This window comes from Triticum aestivum, chromosome 1A (assembly GCF_018294505.1).
Source record: "Triticum aestivum cultivar Chinese Spring chromosome 1A, IWGSC CS RefSeq v2.1, whole genome shotgun sequence".
In the NCBI taxonomy this organism is placed as follows: Eukaryota; Viridiplantae; Streptophyta; class Magnoliopsida; order Poales; family Poaceae; genus Triticum; species Triticum aestivum.
This window is the reverse complement of record NC_057794.1, coordinates 487713224-487740911: the sequence shown is the minus strand read 5'-3', so window position 1 is coordinate 487740911 and position 27688 is coordinate 487713224.

The window sequence follows — 27688 nt, the reverse complement described above, 5'->3', positions numbered from 1 at the left end:
AATTTATTTTGCTTATCGCACTATTTGTATTGTTCCGCTTTCATAGCAGCCTTTCTATAAACAATGCATAGCTTTTTGTCTATTTTTTGCATTACCCTCTTTTTATATATATGTTTATTAATAACATGCTGCATCCGTACACTGTGGTACGGCAAAATACGCCAGGGGCTTCAGTACCCATCAATATGGCGTGAGAAGTCCGTCCACTTTCACAAGTGCGGCACCCCGAACTTATAGCACTATATGCATCGGCTCCGAATCATGATTCGGGTCAATAGTTGGGTTTGCCCGGCTCCTATGTTTTGGTGCCTTACGTTCCGCTATATCGGCTAAGGTAGCACTAGGAGAACCACTGCAATTGTGCCCTAGTTGAGCTGGGCCGAGCACCTCAGTGGAGAAAGCTAAAACTGACTGTCATGATGAGGCGAGAGGCCGGTCGCTGTTCGAGAGGTTTTCGAGTCCTTAAAGGCTTATGCCGCTTCGAGCGAGGAACCGGCTTTGTCCGGCCAAGGCGTGGATAGTGCCCCGAACTCGATCTTTCGAATACTAGGGGCTTCGCCGAAATTTAAAATTATAGAGTTCTATGGCTAAGTGAGAGTGTTCAAGCATTATAGTCCAATTGCCTTGTTTGTTGTGCTGACCGCCTCCCTCGACGGACCCAATCATGGGAAAAAGAGCGCTCAGGTTTATCCCGAACACCCCAGCACTAGTGGCATGGGGGCAGAAGCCGACGACTGGCCATCTCTCAATTTTTTGATAAACGGCCGCACAGAAAGTAATATTTTAAATTCAAGCATTGCTTAGCGCATATGAACAAGTTTTCAGCGCACAGGATAACACGAGCGAGTTCATTCAAAAATTACATCCTTGGTACATTCATCCGCCACAAGGCGGGCACCAGCAAGAACATCCTTGTAATAGTTCTCGGGCTTGCGATGCTCCTTCCCCGGTGGCGGCCCGTCCTTCACAAGCTTCTCACCGTCCAGCTTACCCCAATGCACCTTTGCACGGGCAAGGGCCCTACGGGCACCTTCGATGCAGACGGAGCGCTTGATGACCTCGAGCCTTGGACAAGCCTCCACCAACCGCCGCACCAGTCCGAAGTAGCTCCCAGGCAGGGCCTCTCTAGGCCACAGCCGAACTATGAAGCCCTTCAGGGCCTGTTCGGCCGCCTTATGGAGCTTGACCAGCTGCTTCAGCTGGTCGCTCAAGGGCACAGGGTGTCCGGCCTCAGCGTACTGAGACCAGAACACCTTCTCCATTGAGCTGCCTTCCTCGGCTCGGTAGAATGCGGTGGCATCGGATACACTGCGGGGAAGATCTGCGAATGCCCCTGGAGAGCTTCGGATTCGGGTAAGTAACAAGTAGTTTACTTTTATATGTCTGCTTTGCATATAGAATGCCTTACCCGCTACTATCTTTTTCACCGCATCCAATTCCTGGAGGGCCTTCTGGGCTTCGGCCTTGGCAGATTTGGCAGTTTTAAGGGCCGCAGCAAGCTCGGATGCTCGCGTCTTCGAGTCGAGCTCCAAACTCTCATGTTTTTGCATGAGAACCTGAAGCTCTTGACGCACCTCGCCGACCTGCACCTCAAATTTCTCCCGCTCGGCGCGCTCCGTGGCCGCTTTCTTCTCGGCCTCGGACAGCGCCTGCTTGAGGGTCGCCACCTCAGTTGTGGCCCCTACAATAAGCAGTATACTCCTGTCATTTTTTGCAATTGCGCCTCCCCATAGGCATTTTTTCTATAAGGTATCTCTTACCTTCTTTCTCCTCGAGCTGCCGTTTGGCAAGGCCGAGCTCTTGCTCGGTCCGCTCGAGGCCCTGCTTCAGGGCACCCACCTCCACAGTCAGTGAGGCGGTGGCCAGCAGCGAAGCCTGCATACGTATATTGACTCCTTTTTAGTTAGACTCCTGCGATATTTAATAGATCCTTTATCCGGCTTTTCTTTCCGAACGCCAAAGAGAGCATCAGGGGCTACTATCTATACGGTAATATTTTTACATATTTTTACTTACCTCGAAGCCTGTTAGAAGGCTAGCACAAGCTTCAGTCAGTCCGCTTTTGGCGGACCGAACCTTCTGGATCACCGTACTCATGATGGCACGATGCTCCTCGTCGATGGAGGTGCCCTTAAGCTCCTCTAGCAGATTGTCTGGCGCCTCCGGCTGGACGGAGTACGCGGCTCAGTAGGCTTGCTCCTCTTGGCAGGAGTTCGCCTACCGCGGTCCGGAACTGTTGATGATTCCGGCGCAGTGTCCGGCTTAAAGCCGGACTTGGAGCCCAGGGGGGTCTTGTCCCCTTCACTCCTGGAGTCCGGGAGGTCGCCTCGCGGCTCCTCCTGGACCACCTCCTCTCGCCCCGGAGCTTGTCGCGACGCCACTTTGGCGTCATCCGCAGCACAGGGGAAAGCAGTAGGCGGAACTGAATTCACGTCCGATGAATCCAGGGAGCCGCTCGATGACTTGTCGAGCCCGTCCTTGGGCGGACTGCATGATTATATCAGACATTAGAGAAAGTTGTGCAACAAAAGGAATATCACGAGTTACTCTGGTATCCGGACACTTACGATCTCGCCGGACGCTTGGCCCTGTCCGGCCACTCCTCTTCGTCCTCGTCGGCGTCGGGGATGTAGTCCGGCGGAGGGGTTTTCCTCTTCTTGGACCCCTCGGCCTCCCCTACTGGGGCGGCCTTCCTCTTCTCTCCTCCCCCCGCTGGAGGGGGAGAGGTTTCTTCTTCCTCCTCCTCGTCTTCACGGGAGGAGTGCGTCTCGGACTCGTCGAACGACGAGTCCGACACCACCATATGTCGGGAACTCTTTCAAGTCCCCATGGCCTTCTTCTTCTTGGCCTTCTTCTCCGGCACCACATAAGGTGCCGGAACCAGCAGCTTCTCTAGGAGAGCAGGGGCTGGGTCTTCGGGCAAGGGAGCCGGGCAGTTAATCTATCCGGACTTCTCCCGCCAATCCTGTCAAAGGTAAGGGAGTTTAGATCCCGCATAGAGTCAAACTATGAAAAAACTTAACATCCTGTAAAAGATGGAAATATCTTACCTCGCCAGCAGGACGCTGCGAGCTAAATCCGCGGTCTTCGGAGGCGGATGTGGGAGCCTCGGCGCCTTTGGTTAGCCCCCTCCAGACATCTTCGTACGTCGTGTCAAAGAGCCTGCTCAGAGTTCAGTGCTGCGCCGGGTTGAACTCCCACAAATTGAAGTCCCGTTCTTGACACGGAAGGATCCGGCGGACGAGCATGACCTGGATTACGTTGACAAGCTTGAGCTGCTTGTTCACCAGGGACTGGATGCATTTTTGCAGTCCGGTCAACTCTCCTTCGTCGCCCCACGACAAGCTCGTCTCCTTCCAGGACGTGAGCCGCGTAGGGGGTCCGGATCGGAATTCAGGGGCTGCGATCCACTTCGGATCGCGTGGCTCGGTGATGTAAAACCACCCTGACTGCCACCCCTTCAAGGTCTCCACAAAGGAGCCCTCGAGCCATAGGACGTTGGCAATTTTGCCCACCATGGCACCTCCGCACTCCGCCTGGTTGCTGCGCACCACCTTTGGCTTGACGTTGAAGGTCTTGAACCAGAGGCCAAAATGGGGGCGAATGCAGAGGAAAGCCTCGCACACGATGATAAACGCCAAGATATTGAGGATGAAGTTCGAGGCCAGATCGTGGAAATCTAGGCCATAGTAGAACATGAGCCCGCGGACAAATGGGTGGAGAGGAAAACCTAGTCCGCGGAGGAAGTGGGGAAGAAATACTACCCTCTCATGGGGCCTTGGGGTGGGGAGAAGCTGCCCCTCCTAAGGAAGCCGGTGCGCGATGTCTTTGGACAAGTATGCGGCCTTCCTTAACCTTTTGACATGGCCCTCCGTGACGGAGGAGACCATCCACTTGCCTCCCGCTCCGGACATTGTTGGAGAGGGTTGAGGTAGGAAGCGCGGGCTTGGGCGCTAGAGCTCGGGTGCGCAGAAGATGGATAGGCAAAGGAGGAAGAAGGCGTAGGTAAAAAGGTGGATCCTTATCCCCTTATATGGGCAGATGTGACTATGCGTCCCCACCAGCCTAGTAAAACTCGCTTGCCTCCCAAGTGTCGTGATAAGTGGCGCGGTTGGGTTACCCACGTCCGTATTAACGAGAATCCTATAAACAAAGGGGACACGATCTCTACTTTGACAAGACGTGCCAAGGAAACCGCCTCGCAAAACACGCTGAGGTGGAGAAGTGAAAATGATTCGAATAAAGGCTTGGCCGTAGTGTGATGTCACGCTGTGGAATACGTCAACAGATTAGATTTGTGTTAATATTTTTCTCTCTATGGCAATACGTGGAAGCTTATATTGCAGAGCCGGACACTACTCTTGGTGTTTACAGACTTTTATGAAGAATTTGGAGGAGGAACCCACCTTGCAATGCCGAAGACAATCTGCGCGCCGGACTCGTCGTCATTGAAGCCTGGTTTAGGGGCTACTGACGGAGTCCTGGGTTAGGGGGTGTTCGAGTAGCCGGACTATACCTTCAGCCAAACTCCAGGACTATGAAGATACAAGATTGAAGACTCTGTCCCGTGTTCGGATGGGACTTTCGTTGGCGTGGAAGGCAAGCTTGGCGATGCGGATATTCAAGATCTCCTACCATTGTAACCGACTTTGTGTAACCCTAACCCTCTCCGGTGTCTATATAAACCAGAGGGTTTTAGTCCGTAGGACAACTTTCATGATACAACAATCATACCATAGGCTAGCTTTTAGGGTTTAGCCTCCTCGATCTCGTGGTAGATCTACTCTTGTACTACCCATATCATCAATATTAATCAAGCAGGACGTAGGGTTTTACCTCCATCAAGAGGGCCCGAACCTGGGTAAAACATTGTGTCCCTTGTCTCCTGTTACCATCCGGCCTAGACGCACAGTTCGGGACCCCCTACCCGAGATCTGCCGGTTTTGACACCGACAATGATCGTATTGCGTTTACTTCCTGGTTGTATGATGTCCAGATCCCTGCCAATCAAGATTGGTTGCTCATCGGCGATTTTAATTATATGCGAGCTCCTAACAACCTCAACAAACCTGGGGGAACCTAAATGACATGATCACTTTTAACGATATAATTCGCAAGCAACAAATCATCGAGCTTTCGGTTCAAGGTAGATCCTATACATGGAGTAACATGCAACTTGATCCACTTCTTGAGCAAATTGATTGGTTCCTTACCTCCCTGCACTGGACCCATTCGTACCCTAAAACCCTAGTTAAACCCCTCGGCAAACCAGTTTCAGATCATATCCCCTGTGTGGTTGAAGGAAATATGCCCTAGAGACAATAAGAAAGTTGTTATTTATATTTCCTTGTATCATGATAAATGTTTATTATTCATGCTAGAATTGTATTAACCGGACACTTAGTACATGTGTGGATACATAGACAAACAGAGTGTCACTAGTATATCTCTACTTAACTAGCTCGTTAATCAAAGATGGTTAAGTTTCCTAGCCATGGACAAAGAGTTGTCATTTGATGAACGAGATCACATCATTAGAGAATGATGTAATTGACTTGATCCATCCGTTAGCTTAGCACTATGATCGTTTAGTTTATTGCTATTGCTTTCTCCATAACTTATACATGTTCCTATGACTATGAGATTATGCAACTCCCGAATACCGGAGGAACACTTAGTGTGCTATCAAACATCACAACGTAACTGGGTGACTATAAAGATGCTCTGTAGGTGTCTCCGATGGTGTTTGTTGAGTTGGCATACATCGAGATTAGGATTTGTCACTCCGTGTATCGGAGAGGTATCTCTGGGCCCTCTCGGTAATGCACATCAATATAAGCCTTGCAAGCAATGTGACTAATGAGTTAGTTACGGGATGATGCACTACGGAACGAGTAAAGAGACTTGCCGGTAACGAGATTGAACTAGGTATTGAGATACCGACAATCAAATCTCGTGCAAGTAACATACCGATGACAAAGGGAACAACGTATATTGTTATGCGGTTTGACCGATAAAGATCTTCGTAAAATATGTAGGAACCAATATGAGCATCCAGGTTCCGCTATTGGTTATTGACCGGAGATGATTCTCAGTCATGTCTACATAGTTCTCGAACCCGTAGGGTCCGCACGCGTAACGTTCGTGACGATCGGTATTATGATTTTATGTGTTTTGATGTACCGAAGGTAGTTCGGAGTCCCGGATGTGATCACGGATATGACGAGGAGTCTCATAATGGTCGAGACATAAAGATCGATATATTGGAAGCCTATGTTTGGACATCGGAATGGTTCTGGGTGAGTTCGGGCATATACCGGAGTACCGCGAGGTTACCGGAACCCCCCGGGAAGTATATGGGCCTTATTGGGCTGTAGTGGGAGAGAGGAGAAGGGAGCCTAGGAGGGGGCGCGCCCCCCAAGCCCAATCCTAATTGGGTGGGGGCGCCCCCCCTTTCCTCCCCCCTCTCTCCCCCTTCCTTCCTCTCCTGATCCAACTAGGGAGGGGGGAATCCTACTCCCGATGGGAGTAGGACTCCCCTTGGGCGCACCATAGAGGGGCCGACCCTCCCCCTCCTCCACTCCTTTATATACGAGGGAGGGGGCACCCCATAGACACACAAGTTGATTGTTTAGCCGTGTGCGGTGCCCCTCCACAGACTCCCACCTCGGTCATATCGTTGCAGTGCTTAGGCGAAGCCCTGCGCTGATAGCTTCATCATCACCGTCATCACGCCGTCGTGCTGACGAAACTCTCCATCGACACTCAGCTAGATCTAGAGTTCGCGGGACGTCATCGAGCTGAACATGTGCAGATCGCGGAGGTGCGTACCTTCGGTGCTAGGATCGGTCGGATCGTGAATACGTACGACTACATCAACCGCGTTGTCATAACGCTTCCGTTTATGGTCTACGAGGGTACGTGGACAACAATCTTCCCCTCTCATTGCTATGCATAACCTAGATGGATCTTGCGTGTGCGTAGGATTTTTTTTGAAATTACTGTGTTCCCCAATAGTGGCATTCGAGCCAGGTCTATGCGTAGATGTTATATGCACGAGTAGAACACAAAGGAGTTGTAGGCGTGGGTATGTACATAGTGCTTGCTGTCTCTAGTTGATTCTTGATTCAACGGTATTGTTGGATGAAGCAGCTCAAACTGACATTACACGTATGCTTATGCAAGACTGGTTCTACCGACGTGCTTCGCACACAGGTGGCTGGTGGGTGTCAGTCTCTCCAACTTTAGTTGAATCGGATTCAATGAACAGGGTTCTTTCTGAAGATGAAAAAGCAATCACTATACCGCATTGTGGTTTTGATGCGTAGGTAAGAACGGTTCTTGCTCAGCCCGTAGTAGCCACGTAAAACTTGCAACAACAAAGTAGAGGACGTCTAACTTGTTTTTGCAGGGCATGTCGTGATGTGATATGGTCAATACGTGATGCTAAATTTTATTGTATGAGATGATCATGTTTTGTAACGGAGTTATCGGCAACTGGCAGGAGCCATATGGTTGTTGCTTTATTGTATGAAATGCAATCGCCATGTAATTGCTTTACTTTATCACTAAGCGGTAGCGATAGTCGTAGAAGCAATAGTTGGCGAGACGACAACGATGCTTCGATGGAGATCAAGGTGTCAAGCCGGTGACGATGGTGATCATGATGGTGCTTTGGAGATGGAGATCAAAGGCACAAGATGATGATGGCCATATCATATCACTTATATTGATTGCATGTGATGTTTATCATTTATGCATCTTGTTTTGCTTAGTTCGGCGGTAGCATTATAAGAAGATCTCTCACTAAATTTCAAGGTATAAGTGTTCTCCCTGAGTATGCACCATTGCTACAGTTCGTCATGCCGAGACACCATGTGATGATCGGGTCTGATAAGCTCTACGTTCACATACAACGGTGCAAGCCAGTTTTGCACACGCGGAATACTCGGGTTAAACTTGACGAGCCTAGCATATGCAGATATGGCCTCGCAAAACTGAGACCGAAAGGTCGAGCGTGAATCATATAGTAGATATGATCAACATAGTGATGTTCACCATTGAAAACTACTCCGTCTCACGTGATGACCGGACATGGTTTAGTTGATATGGATCACGTGATCACTTAGATGATTAGAGGGATGTCTATCTAAGTGGGAGTTCTTAAGTAATTTGATTAATTGAACTTTAATTTATCATTAACTTAGTACCTGATAGTATTTTGCATGTCTATGTTATTGTAGATAGATGGCCCGTGCTGTTGTTCCATTGAATTTTAGTGTGTTCCTAGAGAAAGCTAAGTTGAAATATGATGGTAGCAACTACAGGGACTGGGTCTGTAACTTGAGGATTATCCTCATTGCTGCACAAGAATTACGTCCTGGAAGCACCGCTAGGTGACAAACCCGCTGCAGGAGCAACGCCATATTTTATGAACACCTGGCAGAGCAAAGCTGATGACTACTCGATAGTTCAGTGTGCCATGCTTTACGGCTTAGAACCGGGACTTCAACGATGTTTTGAACGTCATGGAGCATATGAGATGTTCCAGGAGTTGAAGTTAATATTTCAAGCAAATGCTTGGATTGAGATATGAAGTCTCCAATAAGTTCTACAGCTACAAAAATGGAGGAGAATAGTTCTGTCAGTGAACATATACTTAGAATGTCTGGGTACCACAACCAGTTGACTCAGCTGGGAGTTAATCTTCCTGATGATAGTGTCATTGACAGAGTTATTCAATCACTGCCACCAAGCTATAAGAGCTTCATGATGAACTATAATATGCAAGGGATGGATAAGACAATTCCCGAGCTCTTCGCAATGCTAAAGGCTGCGGAGGTAGAAATCAAGAAGGAGCATCAAGTGTTGATGGTCAACAAGACCACCAGTTTCAAGAAAAAAGGTAAAGGGAAGAAAGGGAACTTCAAAAAGAATAGCAAGCAAGTTGCTGCTCATGTGAAGAAGCCCCAAGTCTGGACCTAAGCCTGAGACTGAGTGCTTCTACTACAAAGGGACTGGTCACTGGAAGCGGAACTGCCCCAAGTATTTGGCGGAGAAGAAGGATGGAAAAGTGAAAGGTATATTTTTATATATGTTATTGATGTGTACCTTACTAATTCTCGCAGTAGCGCATGGGTATTTGATACTGGTTCCGGTGCTAATATTTGCAACTCGAAACAGGGGCTACGGATTAAGAGAATATTGGCTAAGGACGAGGTGACGATGCGTGTGGGAAATGGTTCCAAAGTCGTTGTGATCGCCATCGGCATGCTACCTCGACATCTACCTTCGGGATTAGTTTTAGACCTAAATAATTAATATTTGGTGCCAGGGTTGAGCATGAACATTATGTCTGGATCTTGTTTGATGTGAGACGGTTATTCATTTAAATCAGAGAATAATGGTTGTTCTATTTATATGAATAATATCTTTCATGGTCATGCACCCTTGATGAGTGGTCTGTTTTTACTAAATCTTGATAGTAGTGATACACATGTTCATAGTATTGAAGCCAAAAGATATAATTTTAATAATGATAGTGCAACTTATTTGTGGCACTGCCGTTTAGGTCATATAGATGTAAAGCGCATGAAGAAACTCCATGTCGGTGGACTTTTGGAATCACTTGATTATGAATTACTTGATGCTTGTGAACCATGCCTCATGGGCAAGATGACTAAGGCTCCGTTCTCCGGAACAATGGAGCGAGCAATAGACTTGTTGGAAATAATACATGCTGATGTATGCGGTCCGATGAGTGTTGATGCTCGCGGCGGGTATCGTTATTTTCTTACCTTCACAAATGATTTGAGAAGATATGGGTACATCTACTTAATGAAAAGTCTAAAACATTTGAAAAGTTCAAAGAATTTCAGAGTGAAGTGGAGAATCATCGTAATTAAGTTTCTATGATCTGATCATGGAGGAGAATATTTGAGTTATGAGTTTGGTCTTCATTTGAATCAATGTGGCATAGTTTCGCAACTCACACCACCTGGAGCACCACAGCCTAATGGTGTATCCAAACGTCGTACCCACACTTTATTAGACATGGTGCGATCTATGATGTCTCTCACTGATTTACCGCTATCATTTTGGGGTTATGCTTTAGAGACAGCTGCATTCACGTTAAATAGGGCACCATCAAAATCCGTTGAGACGACACCTTATGAACTGTGGTTTGGCAAGAAACCCAAGTTCTCGTTTCTTAAAGTTTGGGGCTGCGATGCTTATGTAAAAAAACTTCAACCTGATAAGCTTGAACCCAAATCGGAGAAATGTGTCTTCATAGGATACCCAAAGGAAACTATTGGGTACACCTTCTATCGCAGATCCGAAGGCAAGATATTCGTTGCTAAGAATGAATCCTTTCTAGAGAAGGAGTTTCTCTCGAAAGAAGTGAGTGGGAGGAAAGTAGAACTTGACGAGGTAATTGTACCTACTCCCTTATTGGAAAGTAGTTCATCACAGAAATCAGTTCCAGTGATTCCTACACTAGTAAGTGAGGAAGCTAATGATGATGATCATGAAACTTCTGATCAAGTTACTACCGAACCTCGTAGGTCAACCAGAGTAAGATCCGCACCAGAGTGGTACAGTAATCTTGTTCTGGAGGTCACGTTACTTGACCATGACGAACCTACGAACTATGAGGAAGCGATGATGAGCCCAGATTCCGCAAATGGCTTGAGACCATGAAATCTGAGATGGGATCCATGTATGAGAACAAAGTGTGGAATTTGGTTGACTTGCCCGATGATCGGCAGGCCATAGAGAATAAATGGATCTTGAAGAAGAAGGCTGACGTTGACAGTAATGTTACTGTCTACAAAGCTCAACTTGTTGCAAAAGGTTTTTGACAAGTTCAAGGAGTTGACTATGATGAGACCTTCTCACCCGTAGCGATGCTTAAGTCCGTCCGAATCATGTTAGCAATTGCCGCATTTTATGATTATGAAATTTGGCAAATGGATGTCAAAACTGCATTCCTTAATGGTTATCTTAAAGAAGAGTTGTATATGATGCAACCAAAAGGTTTTGTTGATCCAAAAGGTGCTAACAAAGTGTGCAAGCTCCAGCGATCCATTTATGGACTGGAGCAAGCCTCTTGGAGTTGGAATATACGCTTTGATAGTGTGATCAAAGCATATGGTTTTATACAGACTTTTGGAGAAGCCTGTATTTACAAGAAAGTGAGTGGGAGCTCTGTAGCATTTCTGATATTATATGTAGATGACATATTATTGATCGGAAATGATACTGAATTTCTGAATAGCATAAAAGGATACTTGAATAAGAATTTTTTAATGAAAGACCTCTATGAAGCTGCTTATGTATTGGGCATCAAGATCTATAGAGATAGATCAAGACGCTTAATTGGACTTCCACAAAGCACATACCTTGATAAAGTTTTGAAGAAGTTCAAAATGGATCAAGCAAAGAAAGGGTTCTTGCCTGTGTTACAAGGTGTGAAGTTGAGTCAGACTCAATGCCCGACCATTGCAGAAGATAGAGAGAAAATGAAAGTCATTCCCTATGCTTCAGCCATAGGTTCTATCATGTATGCAATGATGTGTACTAGACCTGATGTGTGCCCTGCTATTAGATTAGCAGGGAGGTACCAAAGTAATCTAGGAGTGGATCACTGGACATCGGTCAAGAACATCCTGAAATACCTGAAAAAGGACTAAGGATATGTTTCTCATTTATGGAGGTGACAAATAGCTCATCGTAAACGGTTACGTCAATGCAAGCTTTGACACTGATCTAGATGACTCTAAGTCACAAACCGGATACATATTTTTATTGAATGGTGGAGTTGTCAGTTGGTGCAGTTCCAAGCAGAGCGTCGTGGTGGGATCTACGTGTGAAGCGGAATACATAGCTTCTTCCGAAGCGGCAAATGAAGGAGTCTGGATGAAGGAGTTCATATCCGATCTAGGTGTCATACCTAGTGCATCGGGTCCAATGAAAATCTTTTGTGACAATACTGGAGCAATTGCCTTGGCAAAAAAATCCAGATTTCACAAGAGAACCAAGCACATCAAGAGACGCTTCAATTCCATCCGCGATCAAGTCAAGGAGGGAGACACAGAGATTTGCAAGATACATACGGATCTGAATGTTGCAGACCCGTTGACTAAGCCTCTCTCATCAGCAAAACATGATCAGCACCAAGACTCCATGGGTGTTAGAATCATCACAATGTAATCTAGATGATTGACTCTAGTGCAAGTGGGAGACTGAAGGAAATATGCCCTAGAGGCAATAATAAAGTTGTTATTTATATTTCCTTATATCATGATAAATGTTTATTATTCATGCTAGAATTGTATTAACCGGAAACTTAGTACATGTGTGGATACATAGGCAAACAGAGTGTCACTAGTATGCATCTACTTAACTAGCTCGTTAATCAAAGATGGTTAAGTTTCCTAGCCATGGACAAAGTGTTGTCATTTGATGAATGGGATCACATCATTAGAGAATGATGTGATTGACTTGACCCATCCGTTAGCTTAGCACTATGATCGTTTAGTTTATTGCTATTGCTTTCTCCATAACTTATACATGTTCCTACGACTATGAGATTATGCAACTCCCGAATACCGGAGGAACACTCAGTGTGCCATCAAACGTCACAATGTAACTGGGTGACTATAAAGATGCTCTGCAGGTGTCTCCTATGGTGTTTGTTGAGTTGTCATAGATCGAGATTAGGATTTGTCACTTCGTGTATCGGAGAGGTATCTCTGGGCCCTCTCAGTAATGCACATCAATATAAGCCTTGCAAGCAATGTGACTAATGAGTTAGTTAAGTTATGATGCATTATGGAACGAGTAAAGAGACTTGCTAGTAACGAGATTGAACTAGGTATTGAGATATCGACGATCGAATCTAGGGCAAGTAACATACCAATGACAAAGGGAACAAGGTATCTTGTTATGCGGTTTGACCGATAAAGATCTTCGTAGAATATGTAGGAACCAATATGAGCATCCGGTTCTGCTATTGGTTATTGACCGGAGATGAGTCTCGGTCATGTATACATAGTTCTCGACCCGTAGGGTCCGCACGCTTAACGTTCGGTGACGATCGGTATTATGAGTTTATGTGTTTTGATGTACCGAAGGTAGTTCGGAGTCCCGGATATGATCACGGACATGACAAGGAGTCTTGGAATGGTCGAGACCTATAGATCAATATATTGGAAGCCTATGTTCGGACATCGGAATGGTTTCGGGTGAGTTCGGGCATATACCGGAGTACCGGGAGGTTATCGGAACCCCCCGGGAAGTATATGGGCCTTATTGGGCCATAGTGGGAGAGAGGAGAAGGGAGCCTAGGAGGGCCCCCCCCCAAGTCCAATCCGAATTGGGTCGGGGGGCCGGCCCCCCTTTCCTTCCCCCTCTCCCCCCTTCCTTCCTCTCCTAATCCAACTAGGGAAGGAGGGATCCTACTCCTGGTGGGAGTAGGACTCCCCTTGGGTGCGCCATAGAGGGGTCGGCCCTCCCCCTCCTCCAATCCTTTATATACGGGGGAGGGGGCACCCCATAGACACACAAGTTGATTTTTTAGCCGTGTGCGGTACCCCCTCCAAAGATTTCCACCTCAGTCATATCGTTGCAGTGCTTAGGCGAAGCCCTGCGCCGATAGCTTCATCATCACCGTCATCACGCCGTCGTGCTGATGAAACTGTCCCTCGACACTCAGCTGGATCTAGAGTTCGCAGGACGTCACCGAGCTAAACGTGTGTAGATCACGGAGGTGCCATACCTTCGGTGCTAGGATCAGTCGGATCGTGAAGACGTACGACTACATCAACCGCGTTGTCATAATGCTTCCACTTACGGTCTACGAGGGTACGTGGACAACACTCTTCCCCTCTCATTGCTATGCATCATCTAGATGGATCTTGCGTGTGCGTAGGAAATTCTTTGAAATTACTGCGTTCCCCAACAGAGGTTACCATTGAAACCACGATTCCCCGAAGTAAGCTTTTTCGCTTTGAATCATACTAGATTTTACACCCGGGGTTTATGGGTGTGGTACAGCAAGTTTGGGACAAGCCAGTCTACAATAAAAATGATGCGGCTACACTAAGCCACAAGTTCAAAGCCCTCTGTCAAGCCCTTAAGATTTGGAGCAAACATATTTCTCGGATATCTATTGCGATCACCAATTGTAATGAGGTCCTTGCTGAGTTAGACGAACTGGAAAACAAACGTTGCCTCACGCTTCAAAAACAAATTATAGAAACATCCTTAAAGCACATCTCATCAGGCTGCTCAAATACCAGAAGCTTTATTGGAAAAAGCATTGCACCATTCGTTGGATCAAGTTCGGAGACAAGAACACCAAGTTTTTTTCAAGCCATTTACACAAAAAGATATCGTAAGAACAACATTGCATCGCTCCGCACTGATGATGATCGAGTGGTTGAGGATCACCCTGGAAAGGAAGCACTCTTGCACTCCACTTACAAAACCAGGCTAGGGACCACTACACAGTGTGATATGAAGTTTGACTTGCCTTCAATATCCAACGCGCAAACAATCTTGACCTTCTCACTAAGCCGTTCACTCCGGATGAGATCGATGGAGTCGTCAAGGAAATGCCACCTGATCGTGCCCCTAGACCTGATGGCTTCAGTGGATCTTTTCTCAAAGCATGCTGGCCGATCATCAAGCATGATTTCTACTCGCTTTGCTCACAATTCTATGAAGGAAATCTTGATATCACCAGCATCAATGATGGTCGCATTACCTTGATTCCCAAACTAAACTCGCCCAAATCAGTCAATAATTACAGGCCAATCACCATGCTTAATTGCTGTCTGAAACTACCGACGAAACTCCTCGCCAATCGACTGCAACGCATCATTTTACAGCTGGTGCACCGCAACCAATATGGCTCCCTTAAGGGCAGAACCATCCAAGATTGCCTTGCATGGGCCTATCACTACATTCATCAATGCCATGCTTCTGGTCAGGAGATCATTCTCCTCAAGCTCGACTTTGCCAAAGCATTCGATATAGTGGTGCATGAACCCGTGATTAACATAATGCGTCATATGGGCTTCAATGATCGATGGATTTCCTGGATTAATTGCCTCTTCTCCTCTGGCCGATCATCTGTCCTCCTTAACGGCATGCCCGGCCGACAATTCCCTTGCAGATGCGGGGTTAGACAAGGGGACCCGCTTTCGCTGTTAATCTTTGTCCTTGCAGACTTCAGGTAGCAATTAATTACGCTTTCTGACAAGGCAGGCTTGACTTACCCTTCCCTTGCATTGGACAAACCGATTATCAGGTACTTCAATACGTCGATGATACGCTCATTGTCCTCCATGCATCTCGCCAAGCCACCCTAGTTAAACAAATTTTGTCCGACTATGCTTCCGCCATTGGCCTCAAGATTAATTTTCACAAATCCACGTTGATCCCGATCAATCTTGATGCATCTACTATGAACAATCTTGCTAGAGTCTTTGGGTGTGCGGTTGGCTCGATGTCGTTCACTTACCTTGGCCTCCCACTGGGCACTACCCGACCTACGATCCAAGAATTTATGCCTTTGGTTTGCAGATTGGAAAGGCAACTGAATCCCACCATTGCGATGATGTCGTACGGTGGCAAGCTCTCTTGGTTAAATGCCTCGGTCACGTCTCTTCTGGTGGTTTCCATGTGCACTCTCAAATCCCCCCCCCCAAGCTCATTGAGATCCTTGATAAGATCAGGCGTCGGTGCCTCTGGACCAAGAAACCCGAACAGGGTGAAAATGTAACTCTTTGGCTGCTTGGGATCTGGTCTGCCGACCCAAGAAAAAAAGGAGGTTTAGGGGTGATCAACTTGAAAATCCATAATGAGGCTCTGTTGCTAAAGTTCCTCCACAAATTCTTTAACAGACATGATGTGCCTTGGGTCAATCTTATCTGGGAAAATCATTATGATGGTAAAATTCCACACACCGTGGACCCCGTTGGTTTGTTCTGGTGGAAAGACATTCTTAAGCTGGACCCCATCTACCGAGGAATTTCTCATGTTCAGCTGGTTGATGGCAGGTCAACCCTCTTTTGGAAAGATCTTTGGAGGGAGGAGGTTCTTCAAATATCGCACCCTCGTGCCTTCTCCTTTGCCATGCAAGAAGATATGTCGGTCGCTGAAGCAATGGCCTCTACGGGCATGCATGCAACCTTTCACCTTCCTGTCTCACCCCAGGCTCTTGTTGAGATCCAGGATATCCAATCACATTCAACATGGATCTCTCCATTGACATCACTAAATGATGTTTGGCACTATTCCTGGGGCTCTACGGTTTACAAACCAACGGACTACTATAACAACTATTTTAGGGACGGGGAGACGCATCAGGCATTCAGTCAACTTTGGAAATCTAAGTGCACTATGAAAATCAAAGTATTTGGCTGGCTTTTGTTTCATGACAGGCTCAACACTCGCAACATGCTGAAGAGGAGACACTATAATATTGGCAACAACTCTGACTGCATCCTCTGCAACCAGCACATTGAGGAGACGGTTGACCACATGATCTTCTCCTGCCCTTTTAGTCAGAGCTGCTGGGCTGGTGTAGGATCGAAAGTATGTCTAGAGGGGGGGTGATTAGACTACTTGACAAATAAAAACTTAAGCTTTTCCCAATTTTAGTTCTTGGCAGATTTTAGCTATTTTAGGACAAGTCAAGCAATCATCACACAATTCAAGCAAGCATGCAAAGAGTATATTGGCAGCAGAAAGTAAAGCATGCAACTTGCAAGAATGTAAAGGGAAGGGTTTGGAGAATTCAAACGCAATTGGAGACACGGATGTTTTTCCCGTGGTTCGGATAGGTGGTGCTATCCTACATCCACGTTGATGGAGACTTCAACCCACAAAGGGCAACGGTTGCGAGAGTCCACGTAGGGCTCCACCCACAAAGGGTAACGGTTGCGCGAGTCCACACAGGGCTCCACCCACGAAGGGTCCATGAAGAAGCAACCACCCACAAAGGGTCCACGAAGAAGCAACCTTGTCTATCCCACCATGGCCATCGCCCACACAGGACTTGCCTCACTAGTGGTAGATCTTCACGAAGTAGGCGATCTCCTTGCCCTTACAAACTCCTTGGTTCAACTCCACAATCTTGTCGGAGGCTCCCAAGTGACACCTAGCCAATCTAGGAGACACCACTCTCCAAGAAATAACAAATGGTGTGTAGGTAATGAACTCCTTGCTCTTGTGCTTCAAATGATAGTCTCCCCAACACTCAACTCTCTCTCATAGGATTTGGATTTTGTGGAAAGAAGATTTGAGTGGAAAGCAACTTGGAAAGGCTAGAGATCAAGATTCATATGGTAGGAATGGAATATCTTGGTCTCAACACATGAGTAGGTGGTTCTCTCTCAGAACATATGAGTTGGAATGGTGTATGTGTTCTGATGGCTCTCTCTTTGAATGAAGAGGAGGTGGAGGGGTATATATAGCCTCCACACAAAATCCAACCGTTACACGCAGTTTTCCAATCTCGGTGGGACCGAATCAACAAACTCAGTCGGACCGAAAATGTAAACCTAGTGACCATTAGAGATTTTCGGTGGGACTGACATGCAACTCAGTAGGACCGATATGGTTAGGGTTTGGGCATAACGTAATCTCAGTGAGACCGATTACACAAACTCGGTGAGACCGAATTTGGTAAGTAGCTAACCAGAGAGTTGGTCAGGCAAACTCGGTGGGACCGATTTGCTCTTTCGGTGAGACTGAAAAGTTACAAAGGGGAAGCACTGAATTTACATTGCAATCTCGGTGGGACCGATTCGCTCTTTCGGTGAGACCGAAAAGTTACGAAAGGGAAACAGAGAGTTTGCAATCCCATCTCGGTGAGACCGAGATCCCTATCGGTAGAACCGAATTGCTAGGGTTTGGCGGTGGCTTATGACAAGTGAAACTCGGTGGCGCCAGATAGGAAGAATCGGTAGGACCGAGTTTGGCTTAGGGTTTAGGTCATATGTGGATATGGGAAAGTAGTTGAGGGTTTTGGAGCATATCACTAAGCACATGAAGCAAGAGGCTCATTAAGCAACACCTCATCCCTCCTTGATAGTATTGGCTTTTCCTAAAGACTCAATGTGATCTTGGATCACTAAAATATAAAATGAAGAGTCTTGAGCTTTTGAGCTTGAGCCAATCCTTTGTCCTTAGCATTTTGAGGGTTCCACTTTCACATCCATGCCATGCCAATCATTGAGCTTTCCTGAAATAATCATCTTGGAATAGCATTAGCTCAATGAGCTATATGTTGTTATGAATTACCAAAACCACCTAGGGATAGTTGCACTTTCAATCTCCCCCTTTTTGGTAATTGATGACAACATATAGATCAAAGCTTTGACAAATGATAATAAGCATGAAATATATCGTCGCTTTGAGAAGTATGTGATAAGTAAGAGCTCCCCCTAAGTTTGTGCATATTTAAAATTTGCTTTGGACTGCAAATGCACAAGGAGTTAGAGTCATGGGTTACTCTTCCATGTCACATACATCTTGGTGGAGCGCTTAAAATGATAAGAATGAAATACATGCACTCATCACCAAGAATAGTGAATGATCACATAAGATAGATAAGATAATAGCATTAAGCATTAAGTGTAGCTTATGATCAAACACATGATCATCAATGTCTCACAAGCAATGACATAGTATCTCAAGCACTCAAAAGCAAACAAGTTCAAAAAACCACCAAATAAAGCAAGAGAGAAAACCAACACTCTCTCTCTCTCGAAGCCTATGATCTACACATTTTTCTCCCCCTTTGGCAACAATTTACCAAAAAGTTCCTAGAAAAAATGCATAGTGCTAAGTCGACGCTCAGGCTTGATCTTCAGGAGGTGGTGGAGTCCGGATCACTCCAAGGACGAAGGCTTCTGTAGACGCTGAAGTAGACGCTGGAGTTGGAGCTGAAGTAGATGCTGGAGCTAGTGGAACTGAGGCTATAGCTGGTGCTGAGGTGGTGGCTCTGGTGGCAGCAACTGGCATGGTAGACGACCTCGGACCTCGTGGCACTCTGGCAAAGGCATCAGTGGTAGTCCTGCCTCTCCTCTCCTGCATGTCATCCTGGAGCTGCTCCACTGCAGTCTGAATCTCTGTCACCTAGACATCCAAGTCATAGAACTTTTGTTCCATGATCCTCTCTAAGCTTGCCTGGTTCTGAGTTAGGGTGGCTAGTCCTTTCTCAATCCACAGGGTGGATGCAATCAGGTAACCAAGCTGCTCTTGTTTAGTTTTCAAGAAATACTCAGATGCCTCCTCTTGGGTTGGCATCTTGGCAGCTTTCTCCTTCCTTGCCTTCTCCTTCTTGGCTTGTGCTTGGGCAGATGATGGCTCATTCTCAGTCATGACTACTTGATTGTCCTCAAAATCTGGATGGATGGGCAAGTGTTCCTTGTCCAACAAGTATATGCCCGTGCCCATCTTGGAGTTAATGAGCTCCTGAATTTGAGGGGCATAACCACAGCTCCTCTTCTGATCTGCTGCAGTCCTCTTGATAGTCTCTACTATGAGGCTCATGACCTTGAATTTCTGTGGCACATCAAATACATGTAGCAAGTTGATTGCATGGCCTCTGATCATCTTGTGATCACCTGACTTGGGCAAGAGAGTGTGCCTCAATATCCAATTGATTGTTGGCAGCCCTGACAGAAGATAGTGCACAGACCCAAACTTGAAAGTATCAAGAGCTTCATTGGGAATCTCCTTGTACATGTTGGACATTGAGTTGTGGTCCATCTTCTTCTTGGCATAAATGTCCAAGTCATCTGCTTGCTCCTCTGGGGCATTGATCAACTTTGCCCATTCCTCAACAGTTGATTGGTACCTCGTACCTTCAGACATCCATGTGATCCTTCCATCTGGGTAGAAGTGTGCTGTGGAGTAGAATTGCATGATAAGCTCCTCGTTCCACTTTGTGAGCTTCTTCCCAACAAAGTCTGCAACTCCACACGCACTAAAGCTGTCATACACTCCAGGGTAGTGTTCCTCATTTTCCTTCATGTAGGTCCAGTCGACCCATCTCATGTCACAAACAATGGGCTTCTTGTCAAGCAGTACTGTCTCATAGAAATCTTGTTGCTCCTTGGTGTGAAATCTGTAATCCACAGCAGTCCTTCTCCTTGAAGCATATGGATCTGCTTCTCTCCACTTCCTCAGCGCTGAGTCTCTCCTGAGCTTCATGTCCTCAGCCACAGGATGAGCATCATTGTGGTCTGGGATCTTGGGCTTGAGTTTTCTGAGAACTTGCTCTTCATCCTCTTCTTTAGCAGCTTCAGGCACTGGGGCCTTGTTCTTTTCAGCAGCAGGTATGCTCCTTGTATTTCTCTTTGGTGTTGTCTTGACCTTTGATGCAGCCTTGGGCTTAGATGCAGTAGCCCCTGATTTGATAGCATCACCCATTAGCTTGGGTGCCTTAGGTGCTGGTGCAGCAACCTCTTCTTCCTCTTCCTCTTCCATAATGGAAGCCTTTCCAAGCACTCTGGCTATGGTCTTCTTGACCCTTTCCTTCCTCTTCTTGCCTTCAGCAACAACTGACTCTTTGGGTGCAGGCTTTTCAGTTGAAGCTCTAGCCTTTGACATAGGCTGCCTGCCTGCTGGCCTTTTGATCTTCAGTCCTGGCTTTGTGCCTTGAGCTGGCTCAACTCTCTTTGATGTGGCCTCTTCCTCTGCCACATAATCTTCATCTTCAGAATCAGAAGTTCTCTTCTTCCTTTGTCTAGTGGCAGCTTTTGGCAGATTGCTTGGGGTACTTCTGCTGCCATCATCTGAAGAGCTGGAGGGACTAGTGCCCTCACTCATCACCACTTGCTGTTCTGACACATTCTGGCTGTCACTCTGATCTGACATGTTGAACAAGCTGATTGCTGACCCTGTGAACAGTTTATAGATGAGGTAGAATAGATGAGCATCACAAAATGCAGAGATTTTTGCACAAGAATGATCCAAAAACTTAGTTTTAGTTTCCCACTGCAATAATCTCGGATCTATAGATTTTTAAACTCGGTGATACCGAAGCAGTTTTGGCACCTAAACTAGTGAACTCGGTCAGACCGAGTCACAGTTCGGTGGCACCGAGACTGCTAGGGTTTCACAGAGTTCCAAAATCGGTCACACCGATAAGTAATTCTCGGTCAGACCGAGTCTCACTTGTGCAATGGCATAAGCCAAATCGGTGGGACCGAGTTTTTCAACTCGGTGGGTCCGAGATGGTTTCGGCGGAAACCTAACCCTAAAATTTTTGAATCAAACCTAATCTACGAGCGCATTGACTGGATAGGAGTGTTTCAATCGTGGCAAGAATCATGATGATCACAATATGCTAAGAATCGGATTGGAGAATAGCACAAAGATCGAGTCCATACCCTAGTTCGGCGGAGACTCGCTACGACGGCAACAGCGGGGTAGAATTCCCGTTGATGGCGACGGAGACCAGCGACTGGAGGCGGCTGGCGGCGAGGAGACGATCCGGAGACCACGTTAGCAGAGCAGGCTATCGCGCAGGCGAAGGGGTTCGGAGAAATTTCCAAAATTTTGCCCGTGACTATATATAGCCCGACCCTGTCGGTGTGACCGAGTGGAACAACTCGGTGGCACCGAGATTCATAACTGCAGGCAGTTACTGAAACTCGGTGTGACCGAAGGTTCAAATCGTTTGCACCGAGATCGACAACCTAGATCAACTTAATGATCTCGGTAGGACCGAAAGTGGGGTATCGGTCAGACCGAGAATCATAAAGAGGTTTTGGAAGTTTAAGTCTATGACGAATCGGGGACTCCGAGCGCTCCTCACACAGAGTGGTTCGAATCTGACTTGATCAAATTTTGTGATGCAGCATGAATAGAGTTTGAGACGAGAAAAGCATAGATAGCTAGAGGGGGTTCTTAGGCATTCTTGTCCATCCACTTGGCAAAAGAAAATAAAGCCAAACAATCAAAACAACAAGTGGATGTCCTCGAATGAGTAAAATATGCAACCAGCATGCTCACACAATAAGATGGCAAATGAAATATGTGACAAGGCATGCACAACCAATTCTAGCAACTATCAAGCAATTTGCGATGACTAGGTCATCTATATATGAGTATATTGACTTAGGAGTCAAGTAAGAACACTTGATCATAGGTCATACTCATCGTTTAAGCTCAAGTGGGGTTACCACTTTTACATAAAGCATTGTTGTGTTCACATCTTTAGAGTTGCTTTAGCTCAAGTCTTAGAGTAAAGCTCCCCCTAGATGTGATACCCCCCTCAGAGGGGTGAACTAACCTTGGGTTTTGTCAATGATGACTTCATGTAGATGTTGAATATGTGGATGCTCAATGTTTATGTAGATCACTTGGAGCTATCCATTTGAGTGAATTGCACTTTCAATACCTACATGGGTTAGTCCCACAAGGAACAAACAAGGATATCCATAGACATAGAGTGATGCACACACAAGATGATGTCCATGAAAACTTTTAGGTTACCTTGTCCCTTGTCTTACCAACAAGAGGGTTTGTGACTCCTTGAACTAGTGCAGGATGTGGAAGTTGATTGCACTTGTTCTTGCCAAAATGATAAGAGTGAAGTATGTTGGCGGAGTCACCCTCAAGAACTCTCTAGTTCTTCTTCTTTTGGATCCACATCATCTTGATGGGAATCCTTGGAGTTGTAGTCGTACTTGATGAAGTGGAACTTGAAGTAGTCTTGGGAATCCACTTGACTAAGGTCTTAGGAGCTTCTTCAAATGCGTCAATTTCCTCTTGAAGCTTGTCCTTGCCTTTTTGCTTGTAGTCTTGTGGTGGAAGATCATCTTGAGCTTGTGTCCCCTTGAAAGAAGTATCATACTTCTCTTGTTGAGGAACAAACTTTGTCTTGGGGTATTGATCTTCTTCCCACTGAACTCCATTGGCATTGAACTTTCGTTCAAAAACAACACCTTGATTCTTCCGGTGCATTCCTTGCTTGCGCACAATTTCCTTGAATTGCTTGCTCCCGGCAAGGCTTTTGTACACTCATTTCTCTATAATTCCCTTCAATAAGCTATTTTCTTGCTCAAGTGTAACTTGGCTAAGAGAATCATTAGTGGAATCAAGAGAACTACTAGAAGCAACAATATTGGATTTAGCATGATCATTGTTACTGCTAGAGGAAGAATCTTTCTTGTTCTTGTTACTAGACTTGACTTGAGGCATGTAAGTGGATAAGAGTAAACGCTTGGCAATGTAAGAAGAACTTTTCTTGCGGAGATCATCATTGATTGCTTTTAAGAAGTCATGCTCTTGCTCAAGATTGAGCTTTTCAAAGCGTAATTTCTCATGAGCTCTTAAAAGTTCTCGATGATCTTCGAAGATAGTTTCATGAGCTAACTTAAGAGTGTTTAGTTCTTTAGTTAGAGCCTCAATCTTTTCCTTATCATTATCATTCGTTTTATCTTGATTAGCATGATTAATTGACGTTTCATCATAGTATTCATCACTAGAGTTGTCAACAAGCAAATCATCACCTAACAAGTCATCTTCATCACTATTGAAATCAACATACTCGGGGTGTGTTACCTTAGGACCTTTGGCCATGAAGCATCTTCCAATTCCTTCATTTGGTGAGTCAAATATGTCGTAGGAGTTGGTTGACACAAGTGCTAGACCGGCAACACCTTCATCTTGAGTATCTTCGGAGTCGGAGTGATAACTTCTCTCGGAGTGGTTGTTGGAGTCGGAGCCGGATACCCATTCACCAACATGAGCTTGATGTCTTCGTCTTGTGTAGCTCCTTGATGATTTTTCCTTCCTTTCCAAATCCTTGCTTCTCCGTGAGTATCTTCCTTCATAACGATCATCTCTACTCCTTCTCTCTCTTGGTGGTGATTCTTTGCTTCTTCTTTTTGGAGAATCTTCTCTTCTCTTGTAGGGAGCCGTACACTCATTGGAATAGTGTCCGGGTCTTCCACAACTGTAGCAGTTTCACTCTCGACTAGAAGATCTTTTGTCATTGTAGGACCTTGACTTGAAGCTTCTATCTTTGCTTCTACTCTTGTAGAACTTGTTGAAGTTCTTCACCATTAAGCTCAATTCTTCATTTAAGTCTTGTTTCTCACTTGATGATGTAGGGGCTTCACATGAGGCTTTATAGGCACCACTTGATTTGTTGTGAAGTTCCTCTTTATCCTTAAGTGACATCTCATGAGCAACAATTCTTCCAATCACCTCCGTTGGCTTGAGATCTTTGTAATTGGGCATCATTTGGATCAATGTGCACACGGTATCATATTTTCCATCCAAGGCTCTTAGAATCTTCTTGATGATGAATCTATCGGTCATCTCTTCACTTCCTAAGCCGGCAATCTCATTTGTGATGAGAGCAAGCCTAGAGTACATTTCAGCGACACCTTCACCATCCTTCATCTTGAACTTGTCAAGTTGACTTTGAAGCACATCCAACTTGGATTCCTTGACGGAGTCGGTACCTTCGTGCATATCAATCAAAGTGTCCCAAATTTCCTTCGCATTTTCAAGACGGCTGATTTTGTTGAATTCTTCGAGGCACAATCAGTTGAAGAGAATATCACAAGCTTGAGCATTGTATTGCAACATCTTCAACTCATCCGCGGTAGCTTCACAGTTTGGTTCTTTCCCATCAAAGAAGTCACCTTGCAAACCAACACACACAATAGCCCAAACGGTGGGGTTATGTCCAAGAATATGCATTTTCATTTTATGCTTCCAACTAGCAAAATTAGTACCATCAAAGTAGGGACCTCTATGGTGATAGTTTCCCTCGCTAGACGCCATACTCTCCTAGGTTGTGAAACCAAGGCTATGACCACCAAAAGCTATGGAGATAAAAGCAAATGGAGACCAAAGCTCTGATACCACTTGTAGGATCGAAAGTATGTCTAGAGGGGGGTGATTAGACTACTTGACCAAATAAAAACTTAACCTTTTCCCAATTTTAGTTCTTGGCAGATTTTAGCTATTTTAGGACAAGTCAAGCAATCATCACACAATTCAAGCAAGCATGCAAAGAGTATATTGGCAGCGGAAATTAAAGCATGAAACTTGCAAGAATGTAAAGGGAAGGGTTTGGAGAATTCAAACGCAATTGGAGACACGGATGTTTTTCCCGTGGTTCGGATAGGTGGTGCTATCCTACATCCATGTTGATGGAGACTTCAACCCACAAAGGGTAACGGTTGCGAGAGTCCACGGAGGGCTCCACCCACAAAGGGTAACGGTTGCGCGAGTCCACACAGGGCTCCACCCACGAAGGGTCCATGAAGAAGCAACCACCCACAAAGGGTCCACGAAGAAGCAACCTTGTCTATCCCACCATGGCCATCGCCCACACAGGACTTCCCTCACTAGCGCTAGATCTTCACGAAGTAGGCGATCTCCTTGCCCTTACAAACTCCTTGGTTCAACTCCACAATCTTGTCGGAGGCTCCCAAGTGACACCTAGCCAATCTAGGAGACACCACTCTCCAAGAAGTAACAAATGGTGTGTAGGTAATGAACTCCTTGCTCTTGTGCTTCAAATGATAGTCTCCCCAACACTCAACTCTCTCTCATAGGATTTGGATTTTGTGGAAAGAAGATTTGAGTGGAAAGCAACTTGGAAAGGCTAGAGATCAAGATTCATATGGTAGGAATGGAATATCTTGGTCTCAACACATGAGTAGGTGGTTCTCTCTCAGAACATATGAGTTGGAATGGTGTATGTGTTCTGATGGCTCTCTCTTTGAATGAAGAGGAGGTGGAGGGGTATATATAGCCTCCACACAAAATCCAACCATTACACATAGTTTTCCAATCTCGGTGGGACCGAATCAACAAACTTGGTCGGACCGAAAATGTAAACCTAGTGACCGTTAGAGATTTTCGGTGGGACTAACATGCAACTCGGTAGGACCGATATGGTTAGGGTTTGGGCATAACGTAATCTCGGTGAGACCGATTACACAAACTCGGTGAGACCGAATTTGGTAATTAGCTAACCAGAGAGTTGGTCAGGCAAACTCGGTGGGACCGATTTGCTCTTTCGGTGAGACCGAAAAGTTACAAAGGGGAAACACTGAATTTACATTGCAATCTCGGTGGGACCGATTCGCTCTTTCGGTGAGACCGAAAAGTTACGAAAGGGAAACAGAGAGTTTGCAATCCCATCTCGGTGAGACCGAGATCCCTATCAGTAGAACCGAATTGCTAGGGTTTGGCAGTGGCTTATGACAAGTGAAACTCGGTGGCGCCGGATAGGAAGAATCGGTAGGACCGAGTTTGGCTTAGGGTTTAGGTCATATGTGGATATGGGAAAGTAGTTGAGGGTTTTGGAGCATATCACTAAGCACATGAAGCAAGAGGCTCATTAAGCAACACCTCATCCCTCCTTGATAGTATTGGCTTTTCCTAAAGACTCAATGTGATCTTGGATCACTAAAATATAAAATGAAGAGTCTTGAGCTTTTAAGCTTGAGCCAATCCTTTGTCCTTAGCATTTTGAGGGTTCCACTTTCACATCCATGCCATGCCAATCATTGAGCTTTCCTGAAATAATCATCTTGGAATAGCATTAGCTCAATGAGCTATATGTTGTTATGAATTACCAAAACCACCTAGGGATAGTTGCACTTTCAGCTGGACTACACATGACTTGGCCATCATTCCTTTGCCGCCTTGATCTCCTTCAAACCACAAAAGATGCCTGGCCAAACCCATTCTTCTATGGAACATTCTTGACTGCGGCATGGAGTATATGGAAGGAGAGAAATAACAAACACTATAGAGGACCGGCCCCCAGTGTTGACTCTTGGCTCAAATGTTTCAAAGAAGATTTGTCTCTACTCCAACATAGGGTTAAGGCAGCGCATAGAGCTACTCTGATCAACTTTTGTACTTCTGTTGTATAGCCCCCTCCTCTATTTTGGATTAGTTGTGCATCCACACCATGGGTGTGGGTAGCAGTATGTTGTAATATGACTGATATGTCTATGTAAACCCCCCCCCCCATTTATATAGATATATGAAAAACAGTAGGGGTTTTCCTCCTACTGTCATTTTGTCAAAAAAAAATTGGTAATTTCTCGTTTTTCCTGAAGAAAACACCAAAATTTTGATTTTTCAATACGGGAATGCACATAAAAAAGATGTTAATATGAATTGGTTGCAACCAATCACCTTTTTGTTCTCTTCTCAAGAGTGTCATTGTCGCTATTTGGATGGTGGTCACACATCAACTAAAATTATCGTCAATGCATCCTTTGTTGCTCTTGCATCCGATAATATTGACATTATCGCAAAACAACGATTTGAATGTGGAGAAGGTATGTAAGCTTACTTCATTCACCGACCCCATGGTGTCGAAGGTATCATGTTGTGCGCCTTTGTCAGCATATAGTATCCACATATTGGTCATCTGCTTGGTCTTAAAAAGCAAAAATGTGATCACATTTTGATTTGGGAAGTGGGAGGGTTGCGATGAGAAGGGGGTGAAGGAGGAAAACGTAAAAAACACTGTCGGCTAGTGCAGACGACGATCGCGAGGTGGCGACGAATGACAATAATGACCACTAGCATCAAGGACTCACAAGTGGATGAGTAACATTTGTGTCCCTTTGACCCTAATCACAAGGCCACGCGTTTGTGTCTAGAGCAATGGATA